We start from the raw sequence: 20,271 nt of genomic DNA, 5'->3' as shown, positions 1-20,271 counted from the left end.
AAATAAATACATAAAACACACAGAAACAGTAAATCCTCCATATGATCTCGTAGGACTAATAGTAGAACTCTTTTTACTTTCACACAATATAAACTCAACAAAAAAAGAAGCGTCCTCAATGTCAATTGCGTTTATTTTCAGCAAACTTAACATGTGTTTATTTGTATGAACATAACAAGATCAACAACTGAGACATAAACTGAACAAGTTCCACAGACATGTGACGAACAGAAATTGAATAATGTGTCCCTGAACAAAGGGGGCGTCAAAAGTAACAGTCAGTATCTGGTGTGGCCGACAGCTGCATTAAGTACTGCAGTGCATCTCCTCCTCATGGACTGCACCAGATTTGTCAGCTCTTGCTGTGAGATGTAACCCCACTCTTCCACCAAGGCACCTGCAAGTTCCCAAASTGTCACGATCGTRGTTAGGTGAAAGAGAGGACCAAACACCTACACTGAACACAACCCCATGAACTCTACAAAACCCCCTAGACAAGACAAAAACACACAAACATCCCCCATGTCACACCCTGACCTAACTAAAATAAGAAAGAAAACAAAGATAACTGAACATCAATATGCATGCAATATGATAACATACTGTATAGCAAGACGCGTGGTCAATTTATAAAATGCATGGATAAAAGCGACAACCGATAAAAAGCACAAAGGAGAATGCATGTTAGCAAATGGCTTTATAAATTAATAAAGTGTCAATCTACTGTAAAAGTAGCTTAAAGAGTCCTTTGTATTGAAGCATACATTATATTGAGCATTGGCTTCGCTCATGCTTACAGAAAGCCATGTGCCTTTATTTACAGTTTGGACATCTTCTGCACTTTATTGATYGTTCTAAAAATGCTAAAATATTCACAGATTATAATGYAATAAAATCGAAAAGGATTGCATTATGTATTATTTTCATATCTGATATAGCAACTGAAAGACTATTCACCAGCCGCCCACTGTTCATTCAGGCTAGATCTAATGGTAGACTACAGGTGAAAATTAGGCCTATGCATTATACCTTGCCATACACTTGTCATGCACTGCACTCTATCATAGTCCGTCCCATGCATCCACAATACATTTGTAGTTCAGTTTAAATTTTGCTATTAGTCCTTGGCCTTTCTTTAGCATACAATGTTTTCAAATATTTGATTTTGCGCAGGTATTGGAGGAGGGAACTGGAGAACCCTTTTTCTATCATTTGGGACAATATCTCTTCACAGATATCTTTATTTCTATGTATGCCCATTTTATTCAGAGTCGGACYTGGTATTGCACTGTGGCATTCAATCACAGTGCCAGTAGGCACTTGGTTTCTAATGAAGAACTATGATCTTAACTCAACTTGCCAATCTGATTGTTTTTAGAGGACAAATATACAGTTGAAGTCAGAAGTTTACGTACACTTAGGTTGGAGCCATTAAAACTCGTTTTTCAACCACTTCACAAATGTCTTGTTAACAAACTATAGTTTTGGCAAGTCGGTTAGGACATCTACTTTGTGCACGACACAAGTKATTTTTCCAACAATTGTTTAGACAGATTATTTCACTTATAATTCACTGTTTCACAATTCCAGTGGATCAGAAGTTTACATACACTAAGTATGCCTTTAAACAGCTTGGAAAATTCCAGAAAATTATGTCATGGCTTTAGAAGCTTCTGAAAGGCTAATTGACACAATTTGAGTCAATTGGAGGAGTACCTGTGGATGTATTTCAAGGCCTACCCTCAAACTCAGTGCCTCTTTGCTTGACATCATGGGAACATCAAAATAAGTCAGCATGACCTCAGAAAAACAATTGTAGACCTCCACAAGCCTGGTTCATCCTTGGGAGCAATTTCCAAACGCCTGAAGGTACCACGTTCATCTGTACAAACAATAGTACGCAAGTATAAACACCATGGGACCACGCAGCGTCATATCGCTCAGGAAGGAGACGCGTACTGTCTCCTAGAGATGAACATACTTTGGTGCAAAAGTGCAAATCAATCCCAGAACAACAGCAAAAGACCTTGTGAAGATGCTGGGGAAACAGGTACAAAAGTATCTATATCCACAGTAAAACGAGTCCTTTATTAGACATAACCTGAAAGGCCGCTCAGCAAGGAAGAAGCCACTGCTCCAAAACCGCCATAAAAAAGCCAGACTACGGTTTGCAAACTGCACATGGGGACAAAGATCGTACTTTTTGGAGAAAGGTCCTATGGTCTGATGAAACAAAATGTAACTGTTTGGCCATAATGATCATCGTTATGTTTGAGAAAAAAAGGGGGAGGCTTGCAAGCCGAAGAACACCATCCCAACCATGAAGCACGGGGTGTGGCAGCATCATGTTTTTGTGGGGGTGCTTTGCTGCAGGAGGGACTGGTGCACTTCACAAAATAGATGGCTTCATGAGGAGGAAAATTATGTGGATATATTGAAGCAACATCTCACCTCAGTCACGAAGTTAAAGCTTGGTCGCAAATGGGTCATCCAAATGGACAATGACCCCAAGCATACTTCCAAAGTTGTGGCAAAATGGCTTAAGTACAACAAAGTTCAAGGTATTGAAGTAGCCATCACAAAGCCCTGACCTCAATTCCTATAGAACATTTGTGGCAGAACTGAAAAAATCGTGTGCGAGCAAGGAGGCCTACAAACCTGACCCAGTTACACCTGCTCTGTCAGGAGGAATGGGCCAAAATTCATCCCAACTTATGTTTGGGAAGCTGGTGGGAAGGGGCCTTAACCTTTGAAACGTTTGACCCAAGTTAAACAATTTAACGTCAATGCTACCAAATACTAATTGAGTGTATGTAATCTTCTGACCCACTGGGAAAGTGATGAAATAAATAAAAGCTGAAATAAATCACTCTCTACTATTATTCTGGCATTTCACATTCTTAAAATAAAGTGGTGATCCTAACTGACCTAAGACAGGGAATTTTTACTAGGATTAAATGTCAGGAATTGTGATAAACTAAGTTTAAATGTATTTGGCTAAGGTGTATGTAAACTTCCGACTTCAACTGTATATGCTTTCATTGTCCAGATTTGTTTAKACTTCAAGGATATCCGTGCAAGATGTGTCTTCGACTACCTCCGGAATATCTCATTACAATCAGATCACAATGCATCTTTTGATTGTCTACACCTGTCAACGAATGTGGGCACAATCAGAATGTGGACGAGATCAGTACAACAGACATGTTAGAACCAGGTATAAACGGGGCTTAAAAATAAGACCCTGGTTAGGGCCCTGTCCACCTCCCACGCTATCATTTTCCATTCTCCAAATGTAGAAATACTCACTGAAGCAAACAGTATCATCAATCAACAGCCTCATTTAACATGTAAAAACAGCACCGAATTAAAGATGCATTTTTAAATTTGACATGAAATTGGGTATAAACAAGTCTCCCTCTTAACTTTCTGTGCCGTGCTGGGATGTGGGAGTCAAGCAGACTKAACTGGTGGATGGGACGGCTGAGATAGGATAGAGTAAACACACACTGGACTGACCTTTTCTACCTCTCCTCCAGAGGTGTTTATGAGTCATTCTCTTATGAGTCACGCACACACGCACACCTACAGAGGCACTCAGGCCTGCTCGGTGTCTGCATGTCTGGGCTTAAGAGCTGAGATGGAGCTGGAACAGGGGATTTAACCCTCTATAGAGCCGTGGAGAGCCACAGTGGAGTAGAGGAATGAGGTGCCTAAGAGAGAGGCAGAGCTGTATGGAAGGACTATTATGGATATTACAGCCTATCTGGTCATATGTAAATGTYTTTTATGGTTGTCAAGTTGTGTTTAGATAAAGCATAGTAGCACATGATTTGTCTATTCACAAACAGTACAGGCACTGCACATATTTCTGCAGACAAGCAGTCATACACAGACAGACACTGTAGAAATAATAGTGGATGTACTGTGGTTTGAAGGTGACCCTGGTCATGGAGGCCCAGGCWCAGGCAGGTGTATTACCCTTGTGTTCAGGGAGACAGATAGGGTAGACAATGAGAGAGTTGTTCCCCATGTCTCCTTCTCTCCCTCGGGCCATACTCAACAGCAGGCAGCCCCCCTGCAGTGCTGCTGTCCCCAGCTAACCAGAGCAGCACATTAGAATCCCATTCCGCCAGGAGCTAGACCGAACTAGACCGCAACCAAGCGCCTCCTCATTCTGCCAGCAGGGTGCCCTAATGCCCCTGTGGTGACGGAGTGTATGTGTGCGATTGCTTAAGGGTGTGTGTGTGTGTGCGTATGTGCACTTGCGTAAGTGTGCGCATGTGTGTGATTGTGTTGAGAAAAAAAAATCCACGTGCCTGATGAGTGTTTTGAAAAAAAAAAAAGAAGATAACTTCCAGAAGTGTGCTTCTATTTGAGGAGATTGTACATAAAAGAGAACAGAAGTTTCAGGTAAGGCACCTGCTACTGCTGTTGCTACTGCTTCCGCTGCTGCTGCGTGACTGAGTGTCATAACAGAAATAGAGACTTATGATGTGTGAAGGGGACCACATGCTTTCCATGCCACCTCATCTTTATCCATCCCCTCATCCCACTWCTCACCCTGAGCGAGCCATTTTTCTCCATTAAGACACAAAAGGCTGTTGTTAAGGGGAATGCTATTCTCTCCTYTGGGAGCCAGGATGCTCTCCAGCCTCCCAAACAAGGGAGATTGAGATGAATGCCTATGAGGCTGGGCTACTATACGCTACGCTCCAGGTTAACATAAAGTCTACACTACACTGACAGACAGGAAAGTATAGAGGCATTAATGTCGGTCTGCCTCATCTACAGTGCACTGCGTCAAGTCAGGATTATAAAGATTCAAGATTTTAAGATGGGTGTGTGTGTGCTCAGTCTCTCAGTGTGTGATGATATTTGTCTGTTGAGTTGGTCATGTACCAGTTTGGCATCTGGCTGTAGTATTTCCTGTGTGTGATGCTAACCCAGGAAGTGAACAGACGAGTGGGGACATGAGACATTAGGGCACTCAAACCCCCTCTTTGTGCTTTGGAGATTGAAAAGAGAGCACAATAGAGTGAAGTCCATAGTTGACACCCTTGATAAAAACGAGCAAAAGCAGACTGTATAAAATAAATAATTCAAAAACGGAGCTATTGTATGCTATACTAATACAATTGCTCAGAGAAAGAGATTTTGTTMAATAATTAATTGAAATTATTAGCACCCCTGTTTTCAATACTCTAGCACCTTCCCTTGCGAGGATAAGAACACTAAGGTTTTTTATGAAATGGTTTATGAGATTGGAGAATACATTGGGAGGGATCTTAGACCATTCCTCTATACAGAATCTTTCCAGAACCTTGATATTCTTCYTCTGCGCTTYTGGACTTCAATTCAAACCACAGGTTTTTAATGGGGTTCAACTTCGGAGACTGAGATGGCCATTGCAAAATGTTGATTTTGTGGTCAATTAACTACTTCTTAAATGTGGATTTTGATTAGTGCTTAAGGTTATTGTCTTGCTGGAAGATCCTCTTGCSGCCAAGTGTCAGCCTCCTGGTAGAAGCAACCAGGTTCTTGGCTAAAATGTCCTGATACTAGGTAAATTTCATGATGCCGTTGACCTTAACAAGGACCCCAGGACCAGTTGAAGCATAACATCAAAGATCCACCACCATATTTTCCCTAGTAAATAAATCCTATGTAAAATCCAATCAGATTTTGGAATCTATCCTATAGGACTGGTTACAAAATCTGATAGGATTATTCTACTAGGTATCTACCAGAAATCATGAAAACGGGGTTGTAATAACAAACCAGAAAAAACATTTAGCATCTGCTTTAACCATACATTGACTCAAAAACGACATATAAAGCTAGCTAGCTAGTCAGCTGACAGGCAAAAGCTGTCCGTACTGTGAGACGCCTAAGACAGCGCTACAGGGAGACAGGATGGACAGCTGATCATCCTCGCAGTGCATACCACGTTAACAACACCTGCACAGGATGTACATCTGAACATCACACCTGCGGACAGTACAGGATGCAACAACAACTGCCCGATTACACAGGAACGCACAATCCCTCCCTCAGTGCTCAGACTGTCCGCAATAGGCTGAGAGAGGTTGGAGTGAGGCTTGAGCCTGTTGTAAGGCAGTCCTCACCCAGACATCACCGCAAAAACATCGCCATGCACAAACGCACCGTCGCTGGACCAGACAGGACTGGCAAAAAGTGCTTTCACTGACGAGTCACGTTTTGTCTCACCAGGGTGATGCGGATTCGCGTTTATCGTCAAAGAATGAGCGTTACACCGAAGACTTACTCTGAGCGGGATCGATTTGGAGGTGAGGGTCTGTCATGGTGTGTCCAAGCATCATCAGACTGAGCTGTCATTGCAGGCAATCAATGCTGGCGTTACAGGAAGATATCCTCCTCCATGTTACCCTTCCTTGCAGGCTCATTCACATGACCTCTAGCATGACAAATGCACCAGCCATACTCCTCGTTCTGTGCGTGATTCCTGCAACAGGAATGTCAGGCTTGCCATGGCCAGCAAAGAGCCCGGATCTCAATCCCATTGAGCACGGTCTGTGCCCTGTTGATCAGAGGTGAGCTAGGCCATACCCCACAGAAATGTCCGGGAACTTGCAGGTGCCTCGGTGGAAGAGTGGGGTAACATCTCACAGCAAGAACTGGCAAATCTGGTGCAGTCCATGAGGAGATGCACTGCGGTACTTAATGCAGCTGGTGGCCACACCAGATACTGACTGTTACTTTTGACCCCCTTCCTTTGTTCAGGGACACATTACTCKATTTCTGTGGAACTTGTTCAGTTTATATCTCATTTGTTGAATCTTATGTTCATACAAATATTTACACATGTTAAGTTTGCTGAAAATAAACGCAGTTGACAGTGAGAGGACGTTTCTTTTTTTGCTGAGTTTATAAAGTAATCTATAACAGCACTTTGGTCAGCAGTGCTTTATGCTAGAAACAAGCAGTAAAATATTGGGGAAATTGGTGACTCCAATGTATATGGGGATATTATGGTTTKGTTTCTTTGACATTCAGATCTTGATTTTGCTTGGGAAGTTATTTCATTCGGTCACAATTGTACTTTCTGTACAATACACAAAAAAAATGTGTTGTTTCAACTTATTATATATCCAGTGATCTAGTTCCGTGGCCCTTTTCAAGCTCAGAGTACTTCACATTCCACGTTATCCTAGCTTTATTACATTTATTTTGACTAACAAGAGATGGTTAATTTGACGTTTGTTAATTTAACATTATTTGAAGCAACTTAAAACCTTTGTTATGTTAACAATACATGTGGAGTTCTAATAACTAAAGCTACATTATTGTTGACAAATAAAAGACAGTTAAGTCCACWGCTTAATTTCAGTGTAACTTACTATTCTCATTTGAATCAATTTAAACATTTATTACGTCAACAATAAATGTTGAGTTATCATAACTAAAGCAACATGTTGATAAATAAGAAATGTAATTCCACATGACAGTATAACCGACCATTTTTAGTTAAATTAATTTCACATTTTGTTAAGTCAAGTTTAAATTAAGCTAATGTAACAGTTATCATAACTATATTTAAAGTTTACATAACAAAATGGTCTAAGCAAGGATAACATAACATGTTAAGTGCTCTGTGCTTGAAAAAGGCCAGTCAACTGGATGACTGGAAATAACAAGTTGAAACAACCTTAAAGATTGAGTTCTGAACTAAAGCCAGTTACTTCAATTTATAAGAGTTAACCATAACTTGCTATTCTGAGTTGAATCTTTTTCCAATTTTGTAATGTCAAGTTTTAATAAATATATCATAATTAGTAACACTGTTATAATAACTACATTTAAAGTTTACATAACAAAATGGTCTAAGCTAGGATAACGTGACACGTTCAGTCCTCTGAGCTTGAAAAAGGCCACAACTAGAAATAACAATTTGAAACAACATTAAAGTGTGAGTTATCTGATCTAAAGCCACATTTAAAAGAGTTACCCATTTACAACCCTTGTTCAATCAACATGCACTTCAGTAAAGCCTACTTCATATTGAGTTATTGTAACAGAGTTCTCAACCTGTTTGGCTGGTGGTGCTACACTGCGGCTACGAACAAGTCAAGCAGGCCACACATAACTATACTATTAATGACAACAGACAAGCTTGCCACATAACTATACTATTAATGACAACAGACAAGCTTGCCACACAACTATACTATTAATGACAACAGACAAGCTTGCCACACAACTATACTATTAATGACAACAGACAAGCTTGCCACACAACTATACTATTAATGACAACAGACAAGCTTGCCACAGATACATAAATAACTATACTATTAATGACAACAGACAAGCTTGCCACTGTCACGTTTCTGACCTTATTTCCTTTATTTCCCTTTGTTTTGTCTTTAGTTAGTATGGTCAGGGCGTGAGTTGGGGTGGGCAGTCTATGTTCTGTGTTTCTATGTTTAGGTTTGTCATTTGGCCTGATATGGTTCTCAATCAGAGGCAGGTGTTTTTCATTGTCTCTGATTGGGAACCATATTTAGGTAGCCTGTTTTCACTGTTGGTTTGTGGGTYTTTGTTTCCTGTGTCAGTGTTCGTGCCACACGGGACTGTTTTCGGTTAGGTTACTTTGTTATTTTGTATTTGTGTCTTGTTCAGTTGATTATATTAAAACATGGACACTTACTACACTGCGTCTTGGTTCGATCCCTGCTACACCTCCTCCTCAGACGAAGAGGAGGAAATCTGCCYTTACAGCCACAGGCTGCAAGTTGAGAACCACTGTTCTAAGTCAACAACATGTCTTTAATTTAAAAAAATAACTTAATATAACCCAGAATGTACAGTTGAACAAAGTTCAGATTTAGTAAAGCTTACCTCCATTTTAAAATGGCATTATAATTAACAATGATTTATTTACTATAAAGAGTACATTGATCTATTCAACAACTTACATTGCAATCAATTAATTCCATTAATTAGTCCTATCGTGTATTTAATAACATTTATTACACAATGTATTAACAAACAAATAAATTTACAACAATGTATTGTTCCCTGGAATGCATTTTGATTGTCATGAGAAAAAAAACATAATGCATATTTTTTTTTAGATGCATGTCTTTGGTTGCATTTAAACAGGCAGCCAAATTCTGCTGTCACTAATTGGTCTTTTAACCAATATCAGCTAATAAATATTTTGTAAAAAAATATATATATGTTTTTCCCACTGTCCAATCAACCCATACACATTTGTAAATGGCACCATTGAAACGGTTTTATGGCACGGTAAATAAAAATTCAAAGACAATCTTCAGAATCGTTTCTAAGACAAGTTGGTGTTGAATGTGAAATTCTAACATGCTAAACATTTTAAAAATGCAATGTAGTTAATGGYAAGAGATGATAGCAAATCAATGGTCTCTAACAAAAGACGGTTGTAGTTTGTAGACTGAAGGGCACACGTAAAAATAGGGTAACTTAAGTCTACCAAAAACMGAGATCTGTAAGATTTAGGCAAATAACAGCATCATTGTCCGAGGAATTAACTCTACTGCGAGTAAAACAAAAACACACCAATTAGTTGTCTTAACGAAGAAGACGGTTCTTCAGCCCATGCACTTTTCTGTACAGTTTTCTGCACCAATCTTCAAGAATATTTTCTGAACTACCTCAAAAGTGTACCTCAAACATTTTGGGTAATCCAGGTTCAGACAATAAAGAAGTCCAATCAAAGTGGCAAATGCATTTGGMACATTGTGAAGCTCCTGTATGATCCCCTGCTCTTCTATCACAAGGGCAACATCCACATTGTCAGCTGGCATTGGGTCATCTGCTGCAGCTCCATCCACAATGACAAGTATACCGATTTTCACTCCGCGAGTGACTTCCTCAGAATCAGTTGTCTTCTGAAAAACAGAACAAAAATAGGCAAAGATTAGAGGCATTGTCCTACAAAACATCCTCCAATCATTTTTTGTACTATTGCATATTGATGCAGGCAAGTGGGGTGGCAGGTAGACTAGTGGTCAAGAGCGTTGTGCCAGTAAACAAGCATGGTCCTTAAGCACGTCAGTCAACCATGATTGCTCCCAGGTCTACATAGAATGCATTCTAAGTTGAGGTATAACATGGTCCGTTCTTTTCCTATTTGCAAAAAGCAATTGATTGTCCGCTATAGTGCCGCAAAGGCCCATGGTCATCCAACACTGGAAATGAGGGGGAAAACAATGTAAAGCCTCATCTATCATTCAGTGCTGTTTTGGCAATCAGCTCTTTCTACAACATTCATTATATTTAAGGTGCACTGTGTAGAATTCCACCTCTACTACTTTCATTTTAAATGACCAGCTTACAAAAACTGTAAAAACAATATTTCTAGATATTTAAAAAATATAAAAAGTTATTTAGATAGGACAATGATTCTCTCCAATAAGCAAATCATTTATTACACAAAAGCAGCCTACAATGCAAAGTTTATATTGAAGACGGACGGGCGCGAGCCCACTGACGAACAATGTTGAAGCAAAACTGATTACAATGCCTGATCAAATGGCAAAATCAGCACTGCATGGTGTAGGGATTAATTGTCCTATCAAAATCGCTTTTTATATTTTTCAACAAGAAATATCGTCTTTAAACTTTTGTATAGAATTTGGAATTCCTCATAGTGCCACTTTAATGCTGTTAATTGTCTAACAATAGGGAATTTGACATATCACTAAGGGCACTGCAGTGTGCTGCCATACACCAGGAATGTGTGATTCGTTCAAATATGCTAAAACTTGAGCATACTTACATTTCCCAACCGTCGACAACAGCTATCAATAYAAGTTAGGTATTATCTCCCCAATCCTAGTATTGTGTTTAATGTATGGTCCTGATTTTTGCTTTGCAGTCCAAGATAAAGATTTAGTTTCTTCMGGACAAAAAACATGCTAAATCACTATTCTCAACAGAATGTCTAGCAAGGGAGAAAGGTTGAGTAAAAGTAAAACATTGCTAAAAGAGATGTRCTATATACTGTAGTTGGTTCACATTTGATTTGGCCTGTGTGTTATAATCACATCAGATGGCAACAGACATTCAACTTGACTCCATTGAACATTATAGTGCATCATGATTCATAGGAAATTTCACTCCTGGGAGAAAGCATAAGGTTATGTTGTAGGGTTGTATACCTCACGTCTTCAAAACATTGGTAGGGTCTTGGAGCACAGCCTCTTCCTTTGATTGGAACTCTAACAACAAAAGCACAATTGACTGTTTTACAACATTGTTAATGTGGTTGTCAATGACAAGGTCTCATCCCCAATATTGATGTGTATTTAAAAAAGTAGCAATTATCAATACGTAGGTAATAACTGTACAGAATACTTTAATAMCAACATAATGGAACCTACGTCTTTSTCAAGACTGTCCATAAGGTGTTTTAGCTCCATCCCTCCACCACTCTTGGCCCGGGAGAATTCAAGGAGCTTGGAAAGATGACTGTCCAGGCCTTCATAAAATGTCTTCTTGAGGTCCACAGACACCAGTCTCGTGAACTCCAGAGCAACATGTTTGAAGAGCATAACATACCAGGGAAGGAATTTTAGGGACACGGCCACTATGCCTTAAGGGGGTGCCTAATCTGCCAGTGCACCAAAACAATCAGCCAGGGCACTAAGGCCATCAAGCAAAATAGCCAATTACATTGCTACAAAGATAAAGCAATAAACAKTTGTTAAAAAACCCTATAAGCATTTAATATAGGAAAATGATTAAAATGATCCGCTGCCACTTTCAACCCAAAGGGTTACCATGGTAATGGAGCTACAGTACTTATACTGATTTGGGGAAAATATATCTTGATTATATACATAGCTAGGAAACATGAAAACTAGCTAAGTCTCAGTTGGGATATTTCAAATGCATCTATGACAACCTGTGACTGCCACTGCGCACAATGTTAAATATAGTWAAGGGATTCAGAGTCAAGCTATGAAACTAAATGACAGAAATACTTTGAAAACAACAATGATTTATATCCATAAATTAGTTCAGAAAATGTGAGTAAAACACGTACACTGTATAGAGCCCTGCATTTGTGTGACCTATAAACAGTCAGAGTTTTAGGATTTTTACAACCAGCCTAAGAGCACTACAGATAAAAGGAATACATTTTTGGAAAGCGTATTACATTAACTTATGTAGTTCCTTGTGTCCTCTAATCACGTTTCATCTCAAAATGCACAAAGGTCTGAAGGAAGACAAGCTCTTGAGGTATAAGAAACTGTGTAAATTATTAATTTAAAACAATCACAGAAAATCTTACTGGACCTTTTGCAGATTTTAAATAAGCACTTGTTGTCTGAACAGCACTGGCCATCTAAATTTGATGTCAATGACAAAGGGCTCATCTTCCACAATCTCCTTTCTTCTTAATGAGAAAGTAGTCATCATTGCTGCATCAACAGTTACCCAGTCAGGACCTATTTTCAGAAACTCTTCTTGCATATAATCCTTATTGTTGAAATGACTTCTCAAATGAGAAAAGTACTGCTTAACATTACAAGGCTCATAAAAATTACAGAGGTCACATTTCATACAAGCAGTAACTGTTTAATGAACATTTCTTCAGTGTTGAGTCAAATGCTTCTTGAGTGCTATTTCTGTTTTAAAGGTGCACGGYCAGTCTTGATGGATACATGGGAATGGACAGGTTCTTGCATAATGTCTATGCTTCAATTTGTAAASTCTAATAAGGATGCGTTGATTTGATGTGTSAAATCTGCAGTACTTACAGTTCCACTTCCTCCATTGTGTCACGTTCTGACCTTTATTTCCTTTGTTTTGTCTTTATTTAGTATGGTCAGGGCGTGAGTTGGGGTGGGCAGTCTATATGTGTTTTTCTATGTTGGGGTTTTGAGTTCGGCCTGGTATGGTTCTCAATCAGAGGCAGCTGTCAATCGTTGTCCCTGATTGAGAATCATACTTAGGTAGCCTGGGTTTCACTTTTGGTTTGTGGGTGTTTGTTGCCACAAGGTACTGTTTCGGTTTCGTTCATGTTCACATTTATTGTTTTGTATTTCATAGTGTTCAGTTTATGTTTTAAAATAAACGTTATGGACACTTGCTGCGCATTGGTCCTCCGATCCTTCAAACGTCTCCTCGTCAGAAGAGGAGGAGGAATGCCGTTACACATTGAAGGAATAATGCTTTTGGCTTTCCAAGAATCTAAAAAAGAATGTTTACATAAACATTTTTTTAATTCACTTTAGTTGATATGTTAATTAACACATTATTCTGAAATTGATTAAAAATTCAAGATATAAGTGCTGTCTAGGTAAACCTGTTTACTAACTGCAAAATTCATTTTTATAACATGGATTGTTCAACATCTCATTGCACCCAAACTAACAATTGTAAAATAACAGAATATGCTAACATTACTACTTTCAAAAATAGGCTAATTAATCATTAGAATATTKTTAGCTAGGTTTTTAAATAATATATTTTGAAAAAAATTAAGGGTTTAACACACAATACTAATTAGAAGCATGGCTAGCAAACACCTTTCCTTTGTACTATTAAGCAGGTTATCAAACTATTTCCAAGCTAGCCAACAAGCAGKTTTTATCAGCACATGATTCCGACCACTGCTATCTAGCCCAATGCTAACTAAACACACTAACTAACATGGGCAAATTCGGCCACGTGTCCTAACGGTCATAACACCATGCTAGCTAACACCCTGCTAGTATGCTGTTAATTAGCATCGCGCTAAATGCCACAACATACCCTGGATAATTTACTTGGTTAACGTACACATGCCTATATCTGATGTTTGGCTAGCAAGTCACTGAATACAACCACAATAGTAAAACTGATAAAAGTTCATTACCACACCATATAATAGTAATTATAACTACAAGCATATCTACAGTTGGCTTTTGTAYCTAGCTGTTATACAGGTTATCAAAATAAATGACTAGTCAGTAGTTTGTCTGCAATTTGGCGCTGTGTGCTGCTGGCTAGAGTGGTACTATTTAACAGCAAGCTTAGCTACAATTATACTACAGTACACTTAGCAGAATTTCACAAGTAACGTTAATCCGATTTAAACTGATATAGTAAAATGCTATTTGCCAAACGTAGCCAAATAACTGTTTTTCTTTCTTAATTTAACCAAATTACCATTTTAACATGGAGTGTGTGCGGTGCTAATCAACTAACGTTAGCTAGCATGTAACATAGTGGCTAACGTCCTTGTTATTCTTGTGCTGAAAAGTTATCATTATTTTTTACAAAGGGCACTTGTTAACACCAATACATATTTATACCGTGTAGGTTACCAAGTAGGTAAATAACATGCTAGTGGTTGTATTGTTTTAAAGGAGATACTAATATTTTGCCAAGATACTCACTCTAGCTTGGAAAGCTGTTGAATGCAGTAGAGTTGCCGAAGCACCGTCTTGATCAAGCCACTTCCTGAAATGACGACGCCGCCTATAAATTAACACTGAGTTCTAAAATAAATTGTGCTAGTGCGACAAGGCTTAAGTAAATAAAGAATATGTTTGATTCTAAACATTATACACGTTTAAGAATTAATTGATTACTAGAATTACAAGGAGCAAGTGCTAAACCAAATTAAGTTTGATCTATATCCCCTATCAATGCTAAAACAAGGAGCAAACTCTACACCAATGGTCGCCAACCGGTCGATCGCGATCTTCAAGGCATTCCTAGTCGATCACCAAATATTTCTGTAAAAAAGCCACGATAAAGGCTTGCGCTCCTTTTTTAAAGTCATGTTGAGCTGTTGCCGGTAGGTGCACTTGATTCGAAAGTGCTGCGCACTGGGTAAGCAGAGTGTTCCCATGAAACTAACACTGCCCGGCAAATCTGTGACTAAATCGAGCGCACGCACTGGGCTGCCCAATCGGATAGCTCAAATCACCGTGGCAACAGAGCTTCCATGACCCTGGCCACAGCCAAGTTCAATAGACTACTAGCCTATGTAAGATTTAATAACTTTTAAAAACATTACAACAGAGACTGTCAACAAATACAGCAAAGAGCTGCTGTTTTTATGAGTGAGTTAATGTTTAAGTTTATATTCAGCACTGTCACTGTTTTTATTCAACACTATTACAGACACGCTTCTCCGTACTTCCGCTCGGGCTGCAGGTGCAATGAATGAGTAGCCAAGTATCGATAGCCCTGCGTTTTATTATTATTAGTAGCTCGTTGTGATTTTAATATTGAAGAATATTTAACTTTCTCTGGTCATAGGAACAAAATGAATTTGTGCATGAGGCAGATGCGGTGCGACTCGAGTTTCACCATCAGGTGGAAGASGTCCCCTCTCCCTGGTCAGTCTCACCGGAGGAAAGGAAGGAGAGAGCAGGGAGCGAGAGGCGGTTGGGAAAAATCTTTTGAACGGTCATCCAACTCGGAATTCGGAAACTCGGGCATCTTTCTAGAGCTCCGACTTTTCGACCTCAAGATCTCTGACGTCGTGATTTGACCTCGTTTACCATCAGATGCAGGTACCATCAGTCCAGTAAAATAAAAAAGCGAATTATTTCAATTCATACTCCACAGTGCCTCAAGTGCTAAACCAACTGATCTATTTTGTTATCAAAGCTCGAGTTTTGAAATATAATATGGTCAGATTAACAATATTGACAGGCCAATCATATAGCCAGTATGCTGTGATAATGTATTAGGCTTACTGCCCAAACCTCATTCCTACAAAACTGCTAGTGTGAGGTTCATGTAAAAAAAAATCTGAGCAGTAGATCTCAGCTTGCTTTTTGACTGCGAAAGTGATCTTGACTCAGAAAAGGTTGTCGACCACTGCTCTACACAAACATCACACAATGGGATAGGTGATCTGATGCATTCCTAGTGTTTTTTAGTTTTTTTTAAGTTAATCTCTTTTATAACCAATTGTAACATTACATATATTACTTTCACTACATTGGCCTCACCAAACACGAATTGTTAGATGGCTAGCCATGAAAGCTTAGGCCCAATATTAGGATCACTAATACTTGTGCAGGCATAGAGAAATATAGTATATGTAAAGCATTCTCCTACAGTTTAGTCAGTTAGCAGACACTCTTTTCCAGAGCAATTTACAGTTAGTCTTACAGGAATAAGCAATAGGCCTACTTGCTAAGCAAGCAGCTTGGCCTTAGTTACACATGACCTTCATGCAGTAAAAACCTGTAACCCTCAGCTAACACAATATGAACCCATAGCCCATACAATTGACACAGTTCATGCTATGTGGCTCATATTCTTAGTGTAACGGATGTGAAATGGCTAGCTAGTTAGCAGGTACGCGCTACTAGCATTTCAATCAGTTACGTCACTTGCTCTGAGACTTAAGTAGGGTTGCACCTTGCTCTGCAAAGGCCGCGGCCCTATTTAACATTTGCTGCATTGGTGTCAGAAATGAGAAAATTAGATATTGCATGTGACCTTTGCCCTCACAGACAAAACATATTTTTTGGGGGGCTGCAAGGAATATGGGGGAAGTCACTCCAGCAAAGTTGCACCAATCAAATTCCACTTAAAACAAACCGATCAACAAAATTACAATTGTGACAATTGTTGGCACCCCATAGGGATTCTTACTTATGAAAAAAAGGAGCTGTATTATGGCCTTCCATATCTCCCTTTAACTGGGGTATAAAAATAAGGTAACACGCATTGAATAGGCATTTTTCATCAATCACAATGTGGAAAGGCAAAAACACTCACAAATTCAAAAATAAAAAAATAGTTTCCACTATTAAACAATATTTACACTATTAGGGCAATAATTAAGAAGTTCAAACCCACACAGCAGTACATGTGCACCGGAGGCAGTTGCACATACCACTGATTTGACTTCTTGGTTCTGACTTAAAAGTTAAATGAACACATAGGTCTTAGCTGATTTAACTTAATTTTGTAAGTTAAGTTAATGTACAGATTTGTAGTTATCCTGACTTGACATTTAAAGTCAAGACAACTTTTGTATTAATTTAGTTCATTTGACTTATTGGATCTAATTTAAAAGTTGAGGGAACAGATAGTTCATAGCTGATTCAACTTGATTTTATAAGTTAAGACAATGTAATGACTTGTAGTTAATATAACATGTCATTTTTTGTCAACACAACTGGGATCTTGTTTTAGTTTATTTGACTTATTAGTTCTGATTTGAAAGTTGACTGAACAAATTGTTCTTAGCAGATTCAAATTGATTTAGTAAGTTAAGACAGTGTAATTAATTATAGTTATCATAACTTGAAAAGTTTAGTAAACACAGCTGTTATCTTGGTGTTTTTGAATTGACTTCCTGGTTCTGACTTGAAAGTTAAATTAACACACATGTCTTAGCTGATTTCACTTAATTTTGTATGTAAAGTTCATGTCAAGATTTATAGTTATCCTAACTTGACATTTAAAGTCAAAACAACTGTTGTCTTTATTTAGTTCATTTGACTTATTGGATCTAATTTGAAAGTTGAGGGTATACAGTTTATAGCTGATTCAACTTGATTTTATAAGTTAAGGCAATGTAATGACTTGTAGTTATTATAACTTGCCATGTTTCGTCAACACAACTGGGATCTTGTTTTAGTTTATTTGACTTATTAGTTCTGATTTGAAAGTTGACTGAGCAAATTGTTCTTTGCTAACTGAACTAGATTTTTTATGTTTACAGCTTTTATTAAGTCGAAGTCAATTTAAGTTAACGTGATTTGTCAAATCAACACATTTTGCACATTTAGTTGACTTGAATAGATTAAATAAGTTATTTTGACTTAATTCTAAAAATATTTTTACAGTGTAGAAGATGTTTAAACCCAGACAGTTTTTAGGGAAACACTTGTGACCTTCTCTCATTGTGTTAAACTACGGAAGAAGAGTAGCCAGCAGTTAAAGCTTACTTTTTTCTGTGTCGGTAGGCCGACTCTGTCTAGGGTGGAAAGGTAGGCCCACTCTGTCTAGGGTGGAAAGGTAGGCATATCTTTTGAAAGTACCAGGCTCAGATTAAATCTGTCGCTGTTTTCATTTCAGAGGTCGATTTTCTATGAATAAAGTTCACTGCCTTATGGGTAGGGCTGTTACAGTGAGTCATGACCGCAGTCAAATTCCATGTGACTGTTGAATTACGTCAACTAAGCTTCTGGCATTCAGAATTTGAGCGGAGTAGGATCACCTGTTGCGCAGCGAGAACTAGCTCCTCATTGCTGGTTGATGCATGCAATGAAATAAACGTTCCTATAAGCCCATGTTGCGCAACATTTCTATAGGCTATGCTATGCAACGGCGTGAGAAAACAGTGTTTTTGATGGCCTCTGTTAGAGGTCGACCGATTATGATTTTTCAACGCTGATACCGATACCGATTATTGGAGGACCAAAAAAGCCGATACCGATTAAATCGACCGATTTAATTTATTTATTTATTTTTTGTAATAATGACAATTACAACAATACTGAATGAACACTTATTTTAACTTAATATAATACATAAATAAAACCAATTTAGCCTAAAATAAATAATGAAACCTGTTCAATTTGGTTTAAATAAWGCAAAAACAAAGTGTTGGAGAGGAAAGTAGAAGTGCAATATGTGCCATGTAAAAAAGCTAACGTTTAAGTTCCTTTCTCAGAACATGAGAACATATGAAAGCTGGTGGTTCCTTTTAACATGAGTCTTCAATATTCCCAGGTAAGAAGTTTTAGGTTGTAGTTATTATAGGACAATTTCTCTCTATACCATTTGTATTTCATATACCTTTGACTATTGGATGTTCTTATAGGCACTTTAGTATTGGCCCGTGTAACAGTATAGCTTCCGTCCCTTCCTCGCCCCCTACCTGGGCTCGGAACCAGGAGACATCGACAACAGCCACCCTCGAAGCATCGTTACCATCGCTCCACAAAAGCACGGCCCTTGCAGAGCAAGGGAACAACTACTTCAAGGTCAGAGCGAGTGACGTCACCGATTGAAACGCTATTAGCGCGCACCCCGCTAACTGCTAGCCATTTCACATCGGTTCACCAGCCTAGTCTCTGGAGTTGATAGGCTTGAAGTCATAAACAGCTCAATGCTTGAAGCACAGCACGAGCTGCTGGCAAACGCACGAAATGCTGTTTGAATGAATTCTTACGAGCCTGCTGCTGCGACCACCGCTCAGTCAAGACTGCTTATCAATATCAAATCATAAGACTTTAATTATAACATAATAACACACAGAAATACGAGCCTTAGGTCATTAATATGGTCAAATCCCGGAAACATATCATTCGAAAAAACAAAACATTTATTCTTTCAGTGAAAATACGGAACCGTTCCGTATTTATCTAATGGTGGCATCCCTAAGTCTAAATATTGCTGTTACATTGTACAACCTTCAATGTTATGTCATAATTATGTACAATTCTGGCAAATACATTACGGTCTTTGTTAGGAAATAACGGTCTTCACACAGTTCCGCAAGGAGCCAGGGCGGCCCAAACTGCTGGCATATACCCTGACTGCTTGCACGGAACGCAAAGAGAAGTGACACAATTTCCCTAAATAAAGAAATTCATGTTAGCAGGCAATATTAACTAAATATGCAGGTTTAAAAATATATACTTGTGTATTGATTTTAAAGAAAGGCATTGATGTTTATGGTTAGGTACACATGGTGCAACGACAGTGCTTTTTTTTCGCGAATGCGCTTATTAAATCATCACCCGTTTGGCGAAGTAGGCTGTGATTCGATGAGAAATTAACAGGAACGCATCGATTATATGCAACGCAGGCACGCTAGATAAACTAGTAATATCATCAACCATGTGTAGTTAACTAGTGATTATGTTAAGATTGATTGTTTTTTATAAGATAAGTTTAATGCTAGCTAGCAACTTACCTTGGCTTCTTGCTGCACTCGCGTAACAGGTAGTCAGCCTGCCATGCAGGCTACTCGTGTAGTGCAATGTAGGCAGGGTGGTTGAGCGTTGGACTAGTAACCGGAAGGTTGCAAGATCGAATCCCCGAGCTGACACAGGTAAAAATCTGTCGTTCTGCCCTGAACAAGGCAGTTAACCCACTGTTCCTAGGCCATCATTGAAAATAAGAATGTGTTCTTAACTGACTTGCCTAGTTAAATAAAGTATATTTTTTTTAATGCAGATTACCGATTGTTATGAAAACTTGAAATTGGCCCTAATTAATCGGCCATTCCGATTAACTTCTTGCAACTATAGGGGGTGCTGTTCCGCA

At 38.7% G+C, this 20,271-nt stretch overlaps 1 protein-coding gene and 1 long non-coding RNA gene across 3 annotated transcripts in view; one reads left to right on the top strand and one right to left on the bottom strand.

Annotated features, from left to right (window-relative positions):
* Positions 1 to 20,271, top strand: part of LOC111960977 (voltage-gated potassium channel regulatory subunit KCNG4-like) — an 88,498-nt gene that overhangs the window by 55,926 nt on the left and 12,301 nt on the right. The window lies entirely within an intron of this gene.
* Positions 9,067 to 14,489, bottom strand: LOC111962335 (uncharacterized). 2 transcript variants are annotated; one of them, XR_002877095.2, is made up of 4 exons: positions 14,415 to 14,489; positions 11,409 to 11,552; positions 11,187 to 11,246; positions 9,067 to 9,914 (listed from the first exon to the last, which is right to left on the bottom strand). It is a non-coding gene; the product is annotated as an uncharacterized lncRNA (long non-coding RNA). The 2 variants fall into 2 exon arrangements; XR_002877094.2 differs by lacking the exon at positions 14,415 to 14,489 and having other exon boundaries at positions 11,409 to 13,218.

The sequence above is a fragment of the Salvelinus sp. IW2-2015 genome, linkage group LG4q.1:29 (genome assembly GCF_002910315.2).
Source record: "Salvelinus sp. IW2-2015 linkage group LG4q.1:29, ASM291031v2, whole genome shotgun sequence".
Classification (NCBI taxonomy): domain Eukaryota; kingdom Metazoa; phylum Chordata; class Actinopteri; order Salmoniformes; family Salmonidae; genus Salvelinus; species Salvelinus sp. IW2-2015.
This window is presented reverse-complemented; position numbering and strand designations above follow the sequence as displayed.